A 19,768-nucleotide genomic window follows, 5' to 3' on the forward strand; every position below is an offset into this window, starting at 1 on the left:
TGACTGACAAAATATTTCTGTGTACTGACTAACAGTTTCATTCTTCTTCTGTACACAACTAGTTATCTTTGACCAGTCCACTTTTGGTCCAACAATGCTTTTTAACGCTCTCATAACTATCTCTCAAGTCATCTTTTCTAGCATTTTGAAACTCAAAATAGTTTACAGAATTTTCAAAATCACTGAATTCTGACTGTTGCTTTTGTGTTTTCCCGCTTTATTTTCTCTTCAGGTGCTGATTGTAGACACCTGAAGTTTTGCTGTTTTTCTTTTCACTTTATTTTTGTTATAGGTAATTAAGAAGATTAAAATTTAGTTAGGATAGTTTTGTTTATTATTTTTGCTCCCTCCTGAAGCTTTTATTCCCTTTTTCCCTGTTTTAATGAATTACGCTTCAGTTTTACCTTTGGTTGGCAATATTCTTTCTTGAGCTGGGGCTGGACATGAGAAGTTCCCCATGGTCTCTCTCATCTCTTTGTTACATTTTCCCTTAACACCAAAAACAGGAAACTGAGGCTGCAATTCACATCAGCTCAATAAAACCTAAGAATAGAAGATTGGAAAAACGTTGCCTGGTCTGCTAGTCTCAATTTCTCCTGCAACATTTAGATGGGTCTCCTGCAAAAACTTGAAAGCATAGATTCATCCTGCCTTGTATCAATGGTTTAGGCTGTGGTGTGAGGGAAACTGGTTTCTTGAACACGAAAATGAGTTCACTAAACTCGAATGGCCCCCAAAGTCACCAGATCTCAATCCAAAAGAGCCCTTTTGGCATGTGCTGAAACGGAAGATTAGCATCTTGGATATGCAGTTGACAAATCAGCAACTGTGTGATGCAATCATGTCAATATGGACCAAAATCTCTGAGGAATGTTTCCAGCATCTTGTTGAATCTATGCAACAAAGGATTAAGTTCTGAAGGAAAAAACATGTCTAACCTAGTACTAGCAAAGTGTACTTATTGAATGGCCAGTGAGAACAACTCCCTGTTGTTTTCTGACTCATATACACTGTATTATCTAATAAAGGCACAACACATATTAAAGTGTTCTAATTTTGTAAGGACAGCACTCACTTTTGCACCACTATGAATGTGGGTGTCTGATCGACGAGTTCCCTGTCTGATGAAGTGAGCCGGAGTCTCTTCCAGGTGGAGCAGAGATCTCTTTGGTCATGCACACATATAATCATTTCATCATAGAATATTTTTTTTAATCTTTTAGCTAAGGATTATGAGTTTGAGTATGTTTTGAACTTTGATGTTATTCACTATAAATCTTCATAGAAATATATTAATTGAATTTTATAAATACTCACTGTGCTCGTCACACGTGGAGTCTAGATCCATTCTGAGAGCCCGGTTTGATGATTTGGTACAAGGTAAATAAATGGGCCTGTGTAGAAAGTTATAAGATGTAAAGCATTAATTGGCCATACAGAACTCCAAGGCAGTCTGCTTGTTAAGCCATGACATATGGAATACTGTTTTTGGTCCAAGACTTTACTCCGTTTCAACTGAGAATACCATCTCAACAGCTGTTTATAAGCCTTATTTATTTACTTATAGCAAACATTTAAGATAAAAACAAAACACTCAAAAAAATGATGTGTTGGCTTTACTAAACTTTTTTATGTAAAAAGGTTCCACCGGTTCCACATAACTGGGTTTCGTTAAACAAACATACTTTGTTTAACGAATAACTTCAACATCATGAAAGTCATTTTAAGCGGCCCAATTAAACTCTGAGCTGGGTGTTAAATGAACACTGGAGCAGTGTTGAAGTTAATGAGATAATTAAGTGAATAATTGATTGATGATTGAGCATTATTGAAGACACCTGATGTTAACAAGCAGAATCACTGAAGGAGAAAACCGGAATTTCAGGTCACCAATATGGTTATCAGTGTTTGTTTTAGTTGGGCTCTTGACCCCCACATTATTAACTTTATATTTTGTCTGGCTGCTGTATCTGAGTTACAATAGCCAGATAATCAAATAGAAAATGTGATCTGTAGATGTTGGTTGTGTTTTAACATAATCATTATATCACAATCATTTGACCTGAATCACTGAACTCATACAGAAGCCAAATTCTGAGTTAAGTTTACCTTATGGATTATCGCAGCACTGCCATTGTAGAGCAACTATAAGTTACATGAACAAATTATGTTTGTTTAACGAAACCCAGTAATGTGGAACCGGTGGAACCTTTTTACATAAAAAAGTTTAGTAAAGCCAATACATCATTTTTTTGACTGCAGAATAGGTTTGCAAGCATCTAAATATATATCCAAGGAATGGGTAGTTGAATCTTACCTTGCCATCAAAGATATCGTAATGTTTTCTCTCATCCTAACCAGAGCAATGTCGTAATCATAAAACTCCTTTACATTTTTGTCCTTAAGGCCTCTCAAATTAAACAGTGGATGAAGAATCAACTCCATAGCTTTAACTTCACCAATACCTTTGTAAGAGAATTGAAGCAAAGTATAGTTTGTATAAAAAAGTATAATCAATGTAGTTTAGCGTCTGTGCATGACAGGATACAATCAACATAAATTCACAATTATATATATATTTTTTTTATTTAAACTTTCTTCGATTTGGCTTTGATTTTTTAGCGGACTTATAAGAGATACTCTCTGAGTAGCATGAGTCACCTTGAATTATTCCATAACATTGTTGACTAAAGCAACAATTCTTACCATGGTGAACTGTTATGTCATCAGCACTGGCAAATGATACAGATTCATCTGTATTCACCTTTATAAAGCAGTGTGCAGCTGTCAATACCATGCTCTTAGTCACTAGACAAGCAGTGTGCAGCTGTCAATACCATGCTCTTAGTCACTAGACTCCCTTTGCATTTTTCAGCTCTCTGGATGACAAAAAAAGTAAAATATGATCTACCATCTGAAAGCAGTGCTTTTATAGAAGTCTTTATCTCAAGTTTTATTAAATCATTAAACTCTTGATATAAATTTACTAACCCAGCAAACATTGACATGCCAGGGTCTGGTGTAAGTGGTCTTCTCTTGCTCGTCTTGGTCATCTTGCTCTTGTGCCAATCCACACTTAGTCACAACACAATCCAAACACAAACACGTCTATGAAACATAAATGCACACAACTGGTAAAACTAAGAAAAAAAGGCTGTATTTTTTTGAAACCTTGGATCAGGGCTTGCACAACCACACTGCTACACAAAACACACCCACAGGTAAATAATGTATGATGAACTGGCTTGCTTACACTACCTACAGTTGTGGTCAGAATTTTTGGCACCCCTGGTGAATATGATCAAATATGGCTGTAAATTTAAATCTGCATTGTTTATCCTTTTGATCTTTCATTTAAAAATCTAACCGTTCATTGTAGGAAAATAATTGAAATCACACTATGAAGTAAATGATTTTCTCCAAAACAAGTTGGCCATCATTTTTGGCAATTTTTAATTGTTGCCAATAAACCTTTTTATTTTATATAACATCCTTGTGCCAAGATAACAGCTCTGAGTTTCCTCCTATAGCTCGGAGAACAACTGACAAAAGATCAGAGACTGTTCCTCCATAAAGAATCTCTTCAACCTATAATTGACCAATGTCTAGGACCTCCAGCAAAAAATAGGCCCTCAAGATTAAAGATCCAGCAGTATATTTAACCGTGGACATGGGGTACTGTTTATTCCTGTTTTCCCCAAACCCATCTGGTGGCTTTGCTGCCAAAAAGCTCTTTTTTTTACACTGTAAAAAACTGGCAGCTGTGGTTGCCAGTATTTTACCGTAGAAAATATGGTGGCAACCTTTTATGTTTTATGGGGCTTAAATTTACGGGCAAAAAAAAAAAACACAATGTAAAAAAAACTGTGAAATTTATGGTAGAAAAACGTCAGGGTTGGTTGCCAGCATTTTACCGTAAAAAAATATGGTAGAATCCTTACTTTGGACGAAAAACAAAACAAAAAAACATCAGCAGGACTTAACTCTCTGATGGTCTTCAAAAAAAAATCACACTCGTGGTCTTCGGGGTCTATTGGACCCCAGACAACAACATTTAATTTTGTAACCGAACAATATTTTTTTTTTAACAAATATAATTTTACTCGGTTCATTAATGTTTTTACTCAACATTTGTGCAGTTTTTGTAGAATTTATGATTTTTAAAAAATTTCTATAAATAAATAAATAAATATTTAATTAAATAGGATTTTTACAAAAAAAACAGCATTTTATGTTAAATAAACTTTATAAAAGACCCAGATTTCTAACTTTCATTCCTGGGGATACCATGGATAATTTTACAAGGTTTAATGTAAGATTTTTGCCCATTTTTTGGAAAATACAGATTAAAATTTGTAATAAATCACTTTAACCACTAGATGGCTATAGAGCTCCATTATATGCTATTTGCTATTTGAATTACTGAAAGATATAGTTTCTAAAGTTGGATTCAGTTGGATTCATATCTAAATATTATAAAATCACAATTATAACAAAAATAAAATAATTTTTGTCAAAATTTTGCATTTTTTGTACTGAAAAAACACAGCACACACAAAAACAACCACAACAGTGAAGTGCCAAACCTGCGACAGGGTTGGAGCAAACACAGGGTGTGTGTGTGTGTACATTTTATTTTTATTTTTATGTGTACAGTGTCACCAATTTATTTTTGAGGTGGTTCTTCATTTTGTATGATTTTATTTGACAAATTATAAGACTTTTTATAGCCTTACAAAGGTATTTCTGTGTGTGTGTGTTTGTGTGTCTGTGTGTGTGTGTGTGTGTGTGTGTGTGTCTGTGTGTTTGCGCACGCACATTTTCAATGCGTCTAAGTGTTACCAATTTATTTTTTCTGGTGGTTCTGCATTTTAGATTATTTTATTTTACAAATGATAAGAGAACAGTTTTTATAGTCTGTATGTATTCCTGTATAAATGTATTCCTCTTTATGTGTGTGTTTGTGTGTGTGTGTATGCCTGTGGTGAGCATGATAATTTTGGATTGTGGATGTTTTTTGCATTGTTGGAAGTGTGCCACTTTATTTCTGTCATTTCTGTCTATGTGTTCTACGTTGTTTCTGATTTTGATGATGTTATTTTGTCTATTTTGATTGCGGGGTCCAATAGACCCCGAAGACCACGAGTGTGACTATTTTTGTCACGCCAACATAAAAACAGATATCATAAAAAAAAAAAAAAATTGTTGTAGATCTAGAAAGTGTTGAGAGCCGTAGAAAGTTTCAAACCATTTGGACAAAGAGAACATTTTTTTTAATTTGAGCAAAAGTCATTTGGGGTCCAATAGACCCCGAAGACCATCATAGGGTTAAATGTGTGGTTAAAAAAAACATCATATGTGGTTCCCAGTACTTTACCAAAAAGAATATAGTAGTAACTCTTTAGTTTCCACAGGACAACCCTTATATTTCATTAAATGATAAACGTCATCATTCACTTTCACTAGAGTATTAAAATCTGCTTTATATCTTAATATTATACTGATAACCACCATAATAATGCAGGCTGTAAAAAAAAACACATGATGATTCAAAGTTCATCACCATTTGACACAAGCTGAGGCACATGTTAATATAAAGAAGGTGCAGAGTGTGACACACAAATACAAAACACAATCATGTTGATACACACATGACTCCAAAAAAATGCCATTAATATCCATTAAACAATATATAATGTAATACAAACCCCAAATGTACATAACTAATAACAAAACCCAAGAAGGAACATGATTAATTAAAACCAATAACATCAAATGTGAAGTGTCACTCAAGGGAATTTAGGCAATGTCAATTTAGAGAAACAACAAGAACAGAAAAAAGAGAAGCGACGAGCAGAAACAAAATAACTACTTCAGCCACAGCCTTAGATCAACTGAAGATAACAAACATTAAATCTCTGAAGATCTCAGCAGAGGAGGATTAAACAACTCCACAAACAGTATTACCAGCTTCACTTATTACTAACCAGACTGACTTTATTTCTGTCATACATCTATAGTTCTGTTTGAGAATTAACAGAGGTTTAGATGTTGATGATTTATTTTATTTCAACCCAAGAGAGAGACTAGGGGGCTTTTACACTGGGCTCGTTTGCTGCGGTCCGAAGCCGAGCGCGATTGTTCCCGGCGCCCCCCGCAATGTTGGTCTGGTTTCACACTCAACTTGATTCTATCGAACTCTGGTGCGATTGCGTCACCTTACGTCATTGCAAACGTGCACGGTGCATGATAGAAAACACCACGGGAGGCTGCCAAGATGGCGCTCTTACTATACGTGCTTTGAGGAGCTTCGCAAATTCAAACTAATAATTCGATTTGTAGTGCGGTAAGAAAGACCGTCTATCTTTCTTTTGGTGCATAGGATATTGTTTCTACGAATATAATGATTGAAAATGGGAAAATCTGAAAAAAGAAAGAACAAGAACATGAGCCAAGCCAAAGTTAATCCTGCTAAAGCTACACCGACAAAACAGCAAGTTTCAAACAAACTTTTGAGTGACAATTTGCATGATTACTTCGAGTCAGAGGTGGATTGTGTCGATATTATGCCTGCTGAAGTAGATTTCCCTCCTCTCCCCGAAACGTCATGTAAGTCTCCTGTTATAAAACAGTGGAAGATTGAGAACATTGATGCAGCTAATGTCCTCTCACAACTCAAAGAACGTATCGGTTACCTAACGTAACCTCGGTTCTCTCTTAAAGAGGGAACGAGTATTGTGTAAGTTAGCTTACGCTACGGGAGAGATTCATCTTTTCGAGATATTGAAGCCAAAAAATTATCCTTAATTTTGTATCCATTGTCAACGCAGTGCAGCAGCAAGCAGACCTAGAGCAGGCTGTCTAGCGTGCTCATAGGCTGCCCTGCGGGAACTGCAGCAGCCTACCACTGAGCCCGACGTGATGTCACGTCCAGTGAAGGGTGCCCGCGCCTTCACAGGTTCAAAGCCCGCCAGTATGGGCATGGCTTAGCGTATATAAGCAGGGCTCGTAGGCTGATTCCCTGGTTTCCATCGACTGAAGCGAAAACGCTCGTGGCGTGAGCACGGCATGTTACATAAGACTCATTCCCTCTTCTAGAGAGAACCGAGGGTTACGTTAGGTAACCGGTACGTTCTCTTACGAGAGGTACTCTCGTATTGCATAAGTTAGCTTACGCTACGGGAACCCTTTGTCAACGCCGTGCGCGCCAAGCATCCACAATGTGTCCCAGGGTTTTCCGGGGAACCCAGATAAGTGGGAAATAAGGCGGCCAGCAACGTGGGCCAGCACTTGTACATAAGCACTCATAGGGAATACAGAGCGGCGTCGCCGGTCTGTATAAGCATATAGCATATACCCAATAGTGCAGCTCAACCAGAAGAGCTATTATACGTGAGAGTAGCCTGCACACGAACATATCTGGACAGAACGTACCACTCACTTAAACTGACAGAAGTTTTGCCTGCAGAGCGGGAACTTCTAGGTTATAAAACCTGACAAAGGTGGACGGGGAGGCCCAGCCCGCCGCGACACATATGTTGTGAATAGAAATTCTGCTTGACCATGCCCACGATGAGGCCATGCCTCTGGTGGAATGAGCCCTGATGCCCAGGGGGCATTGCAGACCTGTCGAAGTGTAAGCGACTGCTATAGCGTACACATTCCATCTGGATAGGCTTTGTTTCAAGGCAGCGAGACCCTTGGTGCGCCCACCAAACGAAACGAAAAGCTGCTCCGAGAGCCTGAAAGGGGCGGAGCGCGCAGTGTAAACCCTCAGCGCCCTGACTGGACTGAATGTCGCTCCCGTTATCAGATGAAGGCAGAGCCGATAGAGAAATGACCTGCGCACTGAAGGGAGTGCCAATCACTTTAGGAACATAGCCGTGTCTAGGTTTGAGGATGACTTTTGAGTCATTTGGCCCGAACTCGAGACACGCGGCGCTGACAGACAGCGCGTGTAAGTCCCCCACACGTTTCACTGATGACAGGGCTGTCAGAAAAACGTTTTTGAGTGATAGGTACTTTAACTCCACGGAGTCTAGTGGTTCAAAGGGGAAAGCTTTCAGGGCCTCGAGGACCAACGAAAGATCCCACATAGGAACCGACGGGGGGTGCGGAGGGTTCATCCTTCTGGCTCCTCTAAGGAAGCGGATGACAAGCTCGTTTTTTTCCTAGTGACCGTCCGCGTGTCGACTCAGCGTACGCTGCAACGGCCGCCACATAGACTTTGAGTGTGGATGGGGACCTCCCCTTATCCAACAGCTCTTGTAGGAAACTGAGCAGCCACGAGACCCCACACGTCCGTGGGTCCAGGTTTTTGTCGGTGCACCATTTGGAGACCACAGACCATTTAGACGCGTAAAGCTTTCTAGTAGAGGGATCTCTAGACTGCGTGATCGTGTTCATCACTCCTTCTGGCATGGCAGCGGGTACCCGTTGATCACCTATGCTTGCAGAGACCAGCGCTCTGGATGGGGATGCCAGATCAAGCCGCGAGCTGGCGAGAGGAGATCCGTTCTCACCAGAATCGGCCAGGGGGCTGTTAGTGACAGCCGCGTCAGCTCCGGGAACCAAATCTGATTCTCCCAGCGCGGGGCTATGAGGAGCACCGAGTGGCGCGTTTCCCTGATTATCTTGATTACCTGCGGTAGCAGAGAGATCGGAGGGAAGGCATACAGAGGGCGGCTGGCCCAGACTTGGGCCAAAGACCGGTCTGCCCTCGAGGAGCGCACCCCAACCTGAGTTGGACGCATCTGTCGAGATGACCTTTCGGTACGAAACCGCTCCCATCATCACACCCCGCTGATACCAGTCGGCTGTTAACCAGGGCTGCAGAGCCGTAATACAGGTCTGAGTCACTCTGATTTGTTCGCAGCCAGCAGCCCAAGCTCGGCGAGACACACGAGCATTGAGCCAGCGTTGGAGCGGACGCATGCGCAGTAAGCCCAGCTGAAGCACTGCTGCAGCTGAGGCCATACAGCCCAGGATCCTCTGGAATGTCTTCAGAGGGATGATGCTGCCCTTCTGGAAAGTGCGCTGTGCCAATAAACGAGCCGTCATGGCCACAGAGTCCAGTTCTATTCCTAGAAAGGAAATTGACTGACTGCCTGCTCTAGGTCTGCTAGCTGCTGCCCTGCGTTGACAATGGATTCAAAAATTAAGGATAATTTTTTGGCTTCAATATCTCGAAAAGATTAATCTTTCCCGTAGCGTAAGCTAACTTACGCAATACGAGAGAACCTCTCTAAAGAGAACTCTCGTTCCCAATTAATAGTCGATCTGATGCCCTGGAAAGAATGGTGGCGGAGAATGCACGAGCGATCGCGAGTATGAAAGAGACCGTTAACGAAAACCCCAAACAGATAGCCGACGTGAAGACAGCTGTTGAGTTTGTATGTGCCGAAGTTAATGATGTTAAAATCCAGCTCGGTGTTATACAGAAACAAGTGAAGAAGATTGAGGTGAAATCATCTGAGCATGAACAACGTTTATCTCATCTCAAAGGATACACACGTCGTTGGAATCTGAGAATCTATGGGATCCCTAAAAAAGGAGAGGGAGGATGTTCGGGAGAGGGTTATCCAGGTCTGTCAGCAGCTTTTACCAGAAGCATAGGACAAACTTCAACACACTGTCAATTCTGTACATCGACTTGGGTGTAAACAAGGGAGCAACTACAAACCTTGAGGGATCATCTTTCAGTTTACCGCGCACTTCTACCGTGATGCCATTTGGCGGGCTGCGAAGGACTCTCCTTTTCTCAGGAATAACAACTTAAAGTTGTCTGAGGATCTGTCCCCGACAGATAGAGAAAAGAGGAACAAACTATGGCCTCTCGTGGACAAATCACGGCGGGACAACAAGCGGGCATACACAAAAATACATAGCAATTAACCTTAACATATGCACAAGAGAAAAACAATATGTCCTTGGACGTAACATATGGGATGAAGATCCAGAGAGTTGCAAGGATCTCTGAGCGACTTCGTTGTCACTTTTGCCTTGTGACATGTTGCTCCATCATGCTGGAAAATGCACGGATCATCACCAAATTGCTCCTGAGTCATTGGGAGAAGTTTCTCTTGCAGGACCTTTTGATACCATTCTTAATTAAGCAGCATTTTTGGGCAGAATTGTGAGAGCGCCCACTCCCAGAGATGTGAGAGGACAGAACATGAATGGCCTCAGGATGTTTCGCTGTTGGAACGACACGGGACTCATGGTAGCGTTCACCTTTTCTTCTCCAGACAATCTATTTTCCTGATGTCCCAAATAGTGGGAAGTGAGCTTCATCTGAGAAAATAACTTTGCACTAGTCTTCAGCTGTCCAATCCTTGTACCTCCTGCAGAATTTCAGTATGCTCTTGATGTTTGTCATGGAGAGAAGTGGCTTCTTTGCTGCTCTTCTTGACACCAGGCCATTATCCAGAAGACTTGGCCTCAATATGCATAAAGATGCATCACAGCCACCTGCTGACAATACTGAACAAGCTCTGCACTGGTGGTGACACGATTCTGTAGCCATTTACTCATTCTGGACACTCTGGGACATCCTGAAACATTCTTCACTACAGTCAAACCTCTCTCCTTGAAGTTCTCGATGCTGCGGTAAATGGTTCTTTTAAGCGCAATATTCTTTGCAGCAATTTTCTTGCATGTGAGGCAATGTTAATGCAAAGTGATGATGGCTGCAAGTCTTTTTTTGGAGGCAACCATTGCTAACACAAGAACACAATGATTGGAAGCACTTCTTTCCTTCCTTTAATACAATAAGATTGTTCTGTTAATTCAATCAGAATGATAGAGTGATTCGTTCACACTTTCTCATGAGCTATTGATATGATTAGTGAAATTATTTTAGATGCCAGGGCCAAAAAAACAACAACATATTTTGGGGTTTTTGTGATAAAGTGAAGCTTTTTGCTGTTCTATAAAATGTATCTGATCCCTCTGCACAATAATCTAGAAGCAATGTGCATCCAAGCAGCAAACTTCATTTTGCAGTGATTTCTTTGCACAGAATTTGTCACTGCCTAATCTTCTGGCCACAGCTGTACATAGAGCAACAATTAAAACAGGAAGTAAGAACACATCTGTAACGTTCGGAATCCACTGAAGACAAAGATAAAGATATCAAAGTTTATTTAACAGGAACTTACAAAAGCCAACAATACGAAACAGCATGCAAGGCACAAAAATGTGCATTAACCACAAACAATAACCAACACTGCACATTGACATGAGCGGAACTTCAATACACAGAGGAATAAAGAGGACAACAGCTGAAGACGGTGAGTGGTGAGGATGATTGCTGGCAGGTGCGAGTAATGGTGAAGGAGGTGCAGGTGTGGGCCAAGGAGGATGCTGGGAACTGTAGTGCAGACAGGGACTAACACATGACAGTGACGATGACAGTGACAGAGACATTAGGTGTGTTCGACATCTGATGTAACTGATCGGCGAGAGTTGCCGCGTGCAGGCGGGGAGGAGCTGCAAACGGAGACGTGAAGTCGGACACTTTCTGGTGCATACTTTACCACACCTGAAGTGAATAAATGCAATATTTGCAAAATACACAGATGTTTCAGAGACATTTTCATTCAATACTTTATGTACTGCTTCATACAGCGTCTGTTTGAACAAGTATAAAGTTCAACATAAGCCTACAGCTACTATCAATGAAGTGGAATCAACGTTTTTTAATCAGTTTTATTTTGATAAACATGACACAATATAACATTGCGACTACATGAAAAGAGTGTTTACTGTTATAAAAAACTGATTTGTGAGCTTTAGTGGAACTAAAGGTGTGAGAATAAACACGAAAAAAACGTGATCGTTGTCATGCGGTGAATCCGGCCAATCGTGGAACAGCTGTGTCGTCATCAGAGCTCGTGCAGCCGCTCTTGAGAAGCTGCGCTGGCTGAGTTCTCCGGCTTCTCTCGAATTGCTCTCGCGGTACTTTGATGGTATATGTCACAGTCACGTGGCGTCGGCGCTGTATCAAGTCAGACAAAATTTCTAACCGGCATGCACTATTTCAAGTCAGCCACCGATCGATCTGCGCAGAGCTGTATGAAGTCGAACAAGCCTGATGACAGTGACGATGACCATTAGGTGGTGACTGTGACAACATCCTTTGTGAATAAACATGTAGGACTGAAGGACAGTAGGCGTGTTTCCGTTACAGATTTGCACAAAACTTTTGCGATTTTTTTCTAAATGTCTACAAAAAACTATTGCGAAATGACACCGTTTCCATTAAGCGATGTTATGCGACTAAAACGTATTTTTTTCTTCTCAAGATAAGTCATTCCAAAAATCATGCCGTCTGATATTGGTAGATTTACTATATCCCAGCCATTGCACTGGCCATTATTATTAATCGTATGTGTGTTATCCATGCTTTAATGGTAAGGAAAGACCCTTATACTTAGTGCGGCTGGTGTTTCTGGGTGTTTCTCCCTCATATCTGCTTCGAGGTCTTGATTGTGGCATTTCTTTGAGGTTTAGACTCCAGTATTACTCCATGTAATTCTATTGTATTTTATGAATTTAATAAAGAACTCTTGTCTTTTATTCTATCCAAACAAACCGCGTCATCTACGTCAGGTGACCTGTAAATGTGCAAAACTGTTTTCATTGCAGTTTTGCAAAATATTTATTTTTCAAATTGCCTGAAAAAGCACCTCATGTGAGCGTAAAAACTTTTTTTCGATAAATGGGAGTTTTTGCGAAATTGATGTGTTTCACAATGTGTTTCAATTTGCCCAATTTGAAGGGTAATGGAAACGCAGCTAGTGATAGACTTGTGTTCAATAAAATGGAAATAAAACAAACAATAATTCACTTGTAATGTGATTACTTGTGAACCATTTGATTAATTAATCAGTGCATCCTATCATTTTACTTAATTTAATGTACTTCCACAGAGAGGTGAATGCTTAAAGAAAGCAAGATCCACCTTCCCTGCAAACAGCAGCGCATCACTGTCAGACGTGATCACAGACAGGTTCATGTGCACTGGAGGAACAGAGACAATCAGACATGAAATGACTTGCAAAGGTTTGATTTAAGAAATAAAATAAATAATATATATATATATTCAAGTGAGTGCTGTGTCGTTTACTTTCAAATTTCTTTCATCTTGATAAAGAGAGAGCCCCCGAGGTGGAAGTTAAAGTGCACAGCAAAAAACTAAAATAATTATTTATTTATTTTTGTCCTAATAATAATTTTACTTGAGTCAAAACAATGTAAGATAATAATACGTGTTTTTAAAGAATATGTCTTGATATCACTGACAAATAATAAGACATTTCTAGGATGACTTTCCACTTCATATTCCAATACTTCCAATATGCATATTGCAATATATGCAAACAATATTTATCACCAGGATAAGTGAATTGGTTCCCAACCCTGCTCCTGGAGGACCCCCAACATGGCACGTTTCTTTGTCTCTCTAATCAAACACACCAGATTCAACTCATCAGCTCATTATCACATTGGTTTATGAGCTGATGAGTTGAATCAGGTGTGTTTGATTAGGGAGACAAAGAAAACGTGCAGTGTTGGGGGTACTCCAGGAGCAGGGTGGGGAACCACTGAATTAGAGAGATCCGTGTCCATAAGTGTGAATATGTACAGTAGTGGCAAAAAGTGATGTCTGGAGCAGATATTTGTTTTTAATGACCCTAAAAGTTTGTTTAAACCATCAAAATATGAGGAAAATATAATTTTTTTTTAAATATGATGGAGCAAAAAAATACATAGCAAAAACAAAAAAGCTCATGGGGAAAAGCATACACTGACTACAACATAGAAATTATAAACGCATGCAAAAACATATTAAAAATTGATTTTGTATGACAGCCTCATTTTGAATAAGTACTTACTGTGTACTAATACTAAAGTACTAAAAAAGTATGTTCTATATAGTATGAATGTGTATAGTATGAATGTAATCCAAATGACTACATCCGCTATGTTGTCATTACAATGTGTTGCGTCGTTTTACTGCCACTCATAAATCTCCTGTGGCCTCAATCTAACTGAAAGTAGTCATCATCTTCAGGAGGGTCAATCGGGACTGACGACCCTTCGGGTGGCCATGGCGGAGAAGACCCTTCGGGTGGCCATGGCAGAGAAGACCCTTCAGATGGCCATGACAGATAAGACCCTTCGGGTGGCCATGGCAGAGAAGACACTTCGGGTGGCCATGGCGGAGAAGGCCCTTCGGGTGGCCTTGGCGGATCGGCCTTCGTGGCCTTTCCGTGGGAGCCCGGTCTGGTCACTAAGGCCGAGGACGTATAGCCCCTTTCCAAAATTTTCTTGGGCGGAGCTATAGGTTTAGGCTCAGAGAATGGTTCAGGGATAGGCTCAGGGACAGGCTTTGAGGCAGGCACAACGTGAACGGTCTCTGGCCAGCAGGCGCGACGTGAACCGTCTCTGGCTGCTGTTCCTGATCCTGATCGATTGCTCCTGTCTCCCTAGCTGCCTGCTGTGTTTTGTTTGCTTCGAGGCTGTAAGCTCCGTCTAAGCCTCGTATTAGCTTTGTATTTCTTTCTGTTTTGAACCATCATTTACTACCATTTCTAGTTGTTTATACTACTAAATACAGCTTAGACAACATCTCAGATTAACCTGACATCGCTAGCTTCCGTTATTGTTAGCCCTAGTATAGCCCTCCCCGTCGGCAATATAGGGTTTATATGTGATAAATGCAAGGAAACAGTCAGGCTGACAGAGAAGATTTCAGAATTAGAAACACCCATCCAAACTTTAATTGAGGATAGTAAGTGTGCTAGAGCTTTAGATTCTATTTTGGATGCGCCTAGCATTGTGAACTCTTTACATGATTCGGTTCCGGCTGAATTATTGCCTGTGCAGCCAGGCAGATGGGTGACAGTGAGGGATCGCTCTAGTCGCGGATCAAAAAAACACTCTTCTGTTCCGATTACCACAACAAATCGATTTGCCCCACTCAGTTAAACACCCACTGAGAATTCTGTTGATTGTGCCCTGGTAATTGGCGATTATATTACACGGAACGTGAAAATAGGGACACCAGCCAACATAGTCACATGTTTGCCGGGTGCCAGAGCGCCTGACATCAAAGCAAATTTAAAAGTGCTTGCTAATGCTAATCGTAAATTCTGTAAGATTGTTATTCACGTCGGCACTAATGATGTTCGACTCCGCCAGTCGGAGATCACCAAAATTAATATTAAAGAGGTGTTTGAACTCGCAAGTAGGATGTCAGGCAATGTGATTGGCTCTGGCCCCCTTCCTGTTCGAAGGAGTGACGAGATAGTTAGCAGATTGTCATCACTCAATGGCTGGCTGTCTAAGTGGTGTCCGCAAAATAATATAGAATTCATAGACAATTGGAAAAGTTTTTGGGGCAAACCTGACCTGTTGAAAAGAGATGGTATTCTTCTCTCCTGGGATGGTGCTGCTCTTCTCTCTAGTAATTTGGCTCATAGTCTGAGAGATAAAACATGACAATCTGGGCCTCAGGTCAGGAAGCAGACAAACTGGCTAAACCGACCGTCTGCTAGCGGCCTCGCGTCACCAAGGTCAGATAAATCCCATCACATAGAGCCTCTTTCACCTAGATATCATCATATAGAGACTGTGTCTGTTCCCCGAATTTGGAAATCCAAAAAATGTCCAAACCGATCTAAGGTTAAAAATGTAATTGATACTCAACAAATAAAAAATAGATATAATGCAGATGAGCAAACGATAAAGCTTGGGTTGCTGAATATTCGATCCCTTACTTCAAAAGCGCTCATAGTTAATTATATGATTTCAGATTATAACTTAGATGTGCTGTGTATGACAGAAACCTGGCTAAAACCAGACGATTACATTACTTTAAATGAGTCCACCCCCCATGATTACTGTTATAAACATGAACCTCGCCTGAAAGGCAAAGGGGGAGGTGTTGCTGTAATTTATATTAATATTTTCAAAACCATTAAAAAATCTAGTTTTAAATATACTTCTTTTGAAGTGTTGGTGCTTAATGTAAAAATATATAATGTAAACGATAAAACAAGTTTGAGAATTCTGCTGGCAACTGTATACAGGCCACCAGGGCACCATAAAGATTTTATCAAAGAATTTGCTGACTTTCTATCAGAATTAGTATTGACTGCAGATAAAGTCCTAATTGTTGGTGATTTTAACATACATGTAGATAATGGAAAAGATGCAATGGGATTGGCATTTAAAGACATTCTTAACTCTATTGGAGTTAGACAATACGTGTCAGGACCTACTCATTGTCGTAATCATACTCTAGATCTAATATTATCACATGGAATCAATGTTCAATCACCAGGATACTGTTATAAGCATGAGCCCCGTCTGATCGGTCGTGGCGGCGGTGTTGCAATAATCTATAGAGATATTCTTAATGTTACTCAGGAAACAGGTCACAGGTTTAATTCGTTTGAAGTACTTGTACTAAATATTACGCTCTTAGATGTAAGAAAGAAATCCCTATTATCTCTAGCCTTGGCTACTGTATATAGACCTCCAGGGCCCTATGCTGATTTCCTAAAAGAGTTTGCAGACTTTCTCTCAGATCTATTGGTCAATACCGATAAAGCAATAATTGTTGGAGATTTTAACATACACGTAGATAACACAAATGATGCGTTAGGGACTGCGTTTACAGATTTATTAAACTCTTTTGGGGTCAAGCAAAACGTCAGTGGTCCCACTCATCGTCTAAATCATACACTAGACTTAATTATATCATATGGAACCAATCCAACTGATATAGATATTATACCGCAAAGTGACGATCTCACTGATCATCACATGGTAACTTGTATAATACGTACTGCTGAAATTTGTCATGTTGCGCCACGTTATAGACCAGGCAGAACAATCGTTCCAACCACTATAGATAGATTCTCAAACAGCTTACCTGATCTATCTCAGCTGCTCAGTGAACCCAAACAAACAGATGAACTAGAGGAAATGACTAGCAGTTTGAGCACCATTTTCTCTAGTACATTAGATATTGTTGCACCAATTAGATCAAAAAAGGTTAGAGAGAAAACTAAAGCACCATGGTACAACATGTTATCAAGAGAGAAACTCGTAACTTAGAGCGTAAATGGAAACAAACTAATTTAGAGGTCTTTAGAATCGCGTGGAAAGACAGTATGTCACGTTATAAAAAGGCTCTAAAAGCAGCCAGGGCTGAGCGTCTCCACAAACTAATAGAAAATAACCAAAATAATCCAAGGTTTTTATTTAACACCGTGGCTAGACTAACAAATATACAGACATCACCAGAGCAAAATATTCCGTTACAGTATAGTAGTAATGATTTTTTGAACTACTTTAATGAGAAAATAGAAAGCATCCGTAACACAATTGTAAATGTACACTCTTTTATGGTGTCTTATGATTCAGCCTCAATTATCGCCCCTCTGGAACAACTACACCGCTTTACAACTATAGGACAGGAAGAGCTAAATAAACTTATCATTGCATCGAAACCAACAACAGGTTTATTAGATCCAATACCCACTAAACTACTGAAAGAAGTGTTACCTGTAGTGGAAGAGCCTCTTCTCAATATTATTAACTCGTCTTTATTTTTAGGTCATGTTCCAAGAATATTCAAGCTGGCAGTAATACAACCTCTCATTAACAAACCGCAATTAGACCCAAATACCTTAGCAGATTACAGACCCATTTCATATCTTCCATTTATGTCTAAAATACTAGAAAAAATTGTGTCCGCTCAATTGTGCTCTTTCTTGCAAGAAAATGAGATATATGAAAAATTCCAGTCAGGATTCAGACTGCATCATAGCACAGAAACTGCGCTAGTTAAAATTACAAATGATTTACTTTTAGCTTCTGACCAAGGCTGTATCTCAATACTAGTTCTACTCGATCTTAGCGCTGCGTTCGACACTATAGATCATAAAATACTCTTGGATCGACTACAAAACTACACTGGTGTTCAGGGACAGGCATTAAGCTGGTTTAGATCGTACTTATCAGACCGTTATCATTTTGTCTGTTTAAATGGGGAAAAATCAAAGATAACGTCAGTAGACTATGGAGTACCGCAAGGATCGGTGTTAGGCCCTCTGCTATTCTCAATATATATGCTCTCACTTGGTAATATTATAAGAAAACATGGAATTAATTTCCACTGTTATGCTGATGACACTCAATTATATATTTCATCACGGCCAGATGAAAACACTAACTTATCAAATTTGACAGAGTGTCTCAAAGATATAAAATGCTGGATGACGGGTAATTTCCTGCTACTAAATTCAGATAAAACGGTGGTATTACTTATTGGTCCAAAAAACTACCCACAAACTCACTTACAATACAACTTTAATATAGAAGGATGTCCTTTTACTTTATCCACTACAGTAAAAGACCTGGGTGTTATACTAGACCGCAACTTGTCTTTCGAAAATCATATTTCATATGTTACAAGAACAGCCTTTTCCACCTTAGAAACATTACAAAGCTACGTAACATGCTATCTGTTTCTGATGCAGAAAAGTTAGTTCATGCATTCATGACCTCGAGACTAGATTATTGTAATGCTATATTAGCTGGCTGTCCTGCATCCTCAATAAACAAGCTACAGTTAATGCAGCTGCTAGAGTTCTTACTAGGTCAAGAAAATTTGATCATATAACACCAATTTTATCATCTCTACACTGGTTACCTATCAAATTCCGTATCAATTACAAAGTACTATTACTGACCTATAAAGCCCTCAATGGTTTAGCTCCTGTGTATTTAATGGACCTTCTATCGCCCTACAATCCATCGCGTTCTTTAAGATCACTAAATTCGAGGCTTCTGGTCATTCCTAGGATATCTAAGTCCACTAAAGGAGGAAGGGCGTTCTCACATTTAGCTCCAAAACTCTGGAATAGCCTTCCTGATATTGTTCGAGGCTCTGACTCGCTGTCCCAGTTTAAAACTAGATTAAAGACGCATCCCCTTAGCCAAGTATTTACATAATGCTTACCTTTTATACCACTGCTGAATCAGATCAAATGCATTTAATATTATAAAACTTGAAGAGTCTGTAGGTTATTTGTATAGGTTGCATAGTATTTACAGTCATTACGTTCCTGTGTATATTGCGTGAATGACGGGTGGTTGGGTAGATATTGTGTTTTGCGGTAGGTGGTATGCCGTACGGAACCGTTGCCACTTAACCTGCTTTAACGACGACAGTGGGGCTCGACAGCCTTAGTCAAACGGGTCGGCGCGTATGGTTGGGCTGCGGAGAGATTGTGAGATTGTGGTTGGGACTCAGCAGCAGGAGGGATGTAGAGGTCAGTAAGCAGGGCTGAGTTGAGTGGGGGATGGAGGGGGGTGACTCTGGGACGCAAGAATCACTGTCTTAATGTTTTTTTATCATTTACGCCCGTGTTATGGAAATCATTATGAACAGCAGTTACGCAAATTTTTTTCCCTTTTTGCTTTTCTGCTGTTAAAAACGGCGTTCGTCAGCTCCAGTTTGTATCCAGCCTTTCACGGAGACTTCAGATACCCCAATCACAAAGCCTGTGAAGAGACGACTCAACACCGGCGATATGGACCCTCTATGGTGGACGGCACTGATTCTCAACAACTCGTTTCAACACCGGCGTGATTACTTGGACTTCCAAAAAATGGAAATGGATAAATATTCTAAATGTTCCGATCCAATCTGCCTTGTAATGCTGCCCGAATCATAAATCATGCACTG

The 19,768-nt window shown here is 40.1% G+C and overlaps 2 long non-coding RNA genes across 2 annotated transcripts in view; one reads left to right on the top strand and one right to left on the bottom strand.

Moving 5' to 3' along the window:
• The window catches only part of LOC143719415 (uncharacterized), a 694,388-nt gene extending 681,310 nt beyond the window's left edge, over positions 1-13,078 (top strand). The window contains exon 3 of the long non-coding RNA XR_013196506.1: positions 12,933-13,078. This is a non-coding gene — a long non-coding RNA (uncharacterized LOC143719415). The remainder of the gene's footprint in view (positions 1-12,932) is intronic.
• LOC143719414 (uncharacterized) lies at positions 1,075-2,813 on the bottom strand. The gene is made up of 4 exons (XR_013196505.1): positions 2,707-2,813; positions 2,318-2,465; positions 1,314-1,394; positions 1,075-1,163 (listed from the first exon to the last, which is right to left on the bottom strand). It is a non-coding gene; the product is annotated as an uncharacterized LOC143719414 (long non-coding RNA).
• Positions 13,079-19,768: the final 6,690 nt, after the last annotated feature.

This window comes from Siphateles boraxobius, unplaced genomic scaffold (genome assembly GCF_051911475.1).
Source record: "Siphateles boraxobius isolate OS27281-9 unplaced genomic scaffold, OSU_SipBor_1 63, whole genome shotgun sequence".
Classification (NCBI taxonomy): domain Eukaryota; kingdom Metazoa; phylum Chordata; class Actinopteri; order Cypriniformes; family Leuciscidae; genus Siphateles; species Siphateles boraxobius.